The sequence below is a fragment of the Phalaenopsis equestris genome, unplaced genomic scaffold, assembly GCF_001263595.1.
Source record: "Phalaenopsis equestris unplaced genomic scaffold, ASM126359v1 Scaffold000513, whole genome shotgun sequence".
NCBI classification, from domain to species: domain Eukaryota; kingdom Viridiplantae; phylum Streptophyta; class Magnoliopsida; order Asparagales; family Orchidaceae; genus Phalaenopsis; species Phalaenopsis equestris.
This window is the reverse complement of record NW_018164953.1, coordinates 99905-103570: the sequence shown is the minus strand read 5'-3', so window position 1 is coordinate 103570 and position 3666 is coordinate 99905.

Genomic DNA, 3666 nt, shown 5'->3' with positions numbered 1-3666 from the left:
ATTTTCATAAGATACTTGGAACTGACTGCAAAGTAAGAAAATTGTTGAAGGATGTCCAAGCCCAAAAGTTGATCCATGAATAATCAGGCCCAAAATAGACTTCACAATTATCGATCCAATATCAATCGACAGTCCCATTTGGATACATTAATTCAGAATAACACTTTCCTTAGTAAATTTACCAATCTTCATTGTTGCTAATAGTTTTGCAGAAATGAAGAAGTGCGAGTGTTTAGAAACGGGGTTTAGAAGTGTTGCAGAAAAACTAACATACTAGTTTTCTCTCATTTTGTAGTCTTCAGTTTCGTCCTTCAAATATTGGTAGATCTCATTCATCTGGTTTCTTGTTGGGACGAAGTTGGAATAATGACAAACAGGAACATTCTCGATCATATTTAACTCATTAATCCGTGCAGGAGTAAAAGTTATTCATCTACCTTGCACATAGACGACTCCTTGGTTGTTTCCATGCAAATTAACATAAAACTCCTTCACCACAGGAACAACTACGGTGATTGTAGTGTAGCACAACACTTTCCATCTTCATCGCACAATCATCTCTTCAATTACTATCGAAGGATTGTTCAATCCTCAATTCACGAATCCTATTTCTTTGATAAATCTCCTCTTTGTCAGCACTTTGTTGAAGATTCGCTGCACCTCGAAATTAATGAACTTTCTTCGGTGGAACACTTGAAATCTATGGTTTTCAAGGGAATTGGATACCATAGAGATGAATTTGGTGGAGTTTCATTTTGTTTTTGGGGAAATACAAACTTAAGAACCAAATTTGGAAGTTTATAGGGAGTAACTCCCGCCTACATCTGCCAAAAACTGTCATTTCAAACTCTAGAAACCGTCATCCCGCCTTTCTTGCTGTCAGTGACGTCGATGACGTCGTCGACGAGCCTTTAGAATTAATTGCCTAGAATCTTTGGAAAAACCCGCCGTCGGCGGCGTCGATGGCACTATCAGCACCCAAGGCAAAAATTTCACAGTTTCGATTTGGTCCGAATGCGTTCCAATTTTTTCTATGGATCTAATTTTTATGATAATTCAAGGGTAAACATGAGTAGTAGAGTTCAATACTACCACAAACTAACAATAATGTTAAATAAAACTACTATAATCGCAATAAAAATAAAGATAACTATGGGTTGCCTCCCATAAAGTGCTTGGTTTAACGTCGTCAGCCCGACCTATTCAGATATTATTTAGGTTGACTGATCATTAAAAACTCTTTAAAATTTGGCATTTTACCCTCAAAATACTGCTTTAATCTGTGCACATTTACTTTAAATATATTCCCAGTCTTCTGATCTTCAATTTCAACAGCTTTGTAAGTATAAACTTGAGTCACAGTAAAGGGTCCTAACTAACGAGACTACAATTTCCCACGGAATAACTTTAACCTTGTATTGTAAAGCAAAACTTCTTGTCCTTGTTCAAAATTATTCTGGTTAATCTTCTTATCATGCCATAACTTTAGTTTCTCTTTATAAATTTTGTCGTTATCATAAGATTCATTTCTTAATTCCTCCAATTCATTCAATTATAACAATCTCTTCTCACCATCATCTTTCAAATTATAATTTAATTCTTTAATCGCCCAATATGCTTTATGCTCCAATTCTATTGGTAGGTGACATGTCTTTCCAAAAATTAGCCTGTAAGGAGTCATTCCAATAGGAGTTTTATAAGCAGTTCTGTAAGCCCATAATGTGGTATCCAGTCTAGTGGATTAATCTACTCTACTAGGGTTTACAGTTTTCTCAGGTATTTGTTTAATCTCTCTATTAAAAACATCAGCTAACCCACTGGTTTGAGGGGGTGATAGGAAGTAGAGATTATATGAAAAATATTAAACTTTTTTTCAATCTCTGAATGTATTTATTCCTAAAATGGGATCCTCTCATTCTCTGCATTTCGTATCTAGTGAAAATATTTTTCATCAAAAAATCTTGAAGCACTTTTAGCGTCACAAAGAGGTAAAGCTTGGGCTTCAATCCACTTTAAAACCTAGTCTACTGTAATTAATATGTATAAGTTCCCGATGAAGGAAGAAATGACCCCATCAAATCTAATCCCCAAGCATAAAAGATCTCAACTTCTAACATGAAATTCAGAGGCATTTCATTTCTTCTAGATATATTGACTACTCATTTGCATCGATCATAAGTTTTTATGTATCTGTAAACATCTCTAAAGAGAGTAGGCCAATAGAATACAGCTTGTAAAACTTTATAAGCAGTTTTATTAATCCCAAAATGTCCTCCAAATTCAGAATCATGATATTTCTGAATGATCAGTTGAGTTTCTTCATAAGGTACACATCTTCTCATAATAAGGTCCTTACATTTTTTATATAAATTAGGTTCATCCCAAAAATATGCTTTCGCATCATGAATGAATTTTCTTTGTTGTTGCAATGTCAGCATATGTGGCAAAATACCACTTACAATATAGTTAACAATATCAGCATACCATTGTATTTTCCACTCATTAATATTATAAAGTTGTTCATCAGGGAAATGATCTGTAATTTCATTGTCGGTGTCAGATAATTCATACTTTTCTAATATCGATAAATGATCAACAATTTGATTATCAGTTGTCTTTCTATTAATAACCACAAAATCAAATTCTTGCATCAAAAGTATCCATCTAATTAACCTTGGTTTAGCATCCTTCTTTTGCATCAGATATTTAATAGCAGAGTGATCAGTGTGCACAACACATTTATTCCCAATTAAATAAGATATAAATTTGTCTAAAGCATACACAATGGCCAATAACTCTTTTTCAGTAATAGTATAGTTAGTTTGAGCTTCATTAAGAGTTTTACTAGCGTAGTATATAAATTTAAAAATCTTTTCATACCTTTGTCTAAGAACAACTCCAATAGCATAATCACTAACGTCGCACATTAGTTTGAATAATTTCTCCCAGTTAGGTGAAACTATAATAAGGGCTGTGATTAGTTTTTCTTTTAATAACTCCAAGGCATTTAAACAGTGTTCATTAAATTCAAATTTCTTTTCCTTTTCTAAAAGTTGGCATAAAGGTTTAGTATTTTTTTAAAAATCTTTAATAAAATGCCTGTAAAAACCAAAATTGACATTTTAGATATAAGTTGAATTTTTGTATTAGTAGGAGGTGTTAACCTTTTAACCTCTCTTACATTAGTAGGAGGTGTTAATTTAGATATAAGTTGAATTTTTGCAGGGTCTGCTTCCATACCATTTTTCAAAATTTTATGCCCTAACACAGTTCCTCCTGCAACCATAAATTGACATTTCTCCCAATTTAGAACTAAATTAGTTCTTTCACACAACTCCAAAACTTTTTTCAAGATAATTTAAGCATGCGTCAAATGATATTCCAAATATAGAGAAATCATCCATAAATACTTCCAATCCATCATCAATTAACTTACTAAATATAGACATCATACATCTCTGGAATGTTGCAGGTGCATTACATAATCCGAAAGGCATCCTTCGAAAAACAAAAGTTCCAAAATGACTAGTAAATGTTGTCTTTTCTTGATCCTCAGGAGCAATAGGAATTTTATGATAACCGGTATATCCATCTAAAAAGCAAAAATATTTGTGCCCAGCAAGTCTATCTACTATTTGGTCTAAAAATGGTAGAGGAAAGTGATCT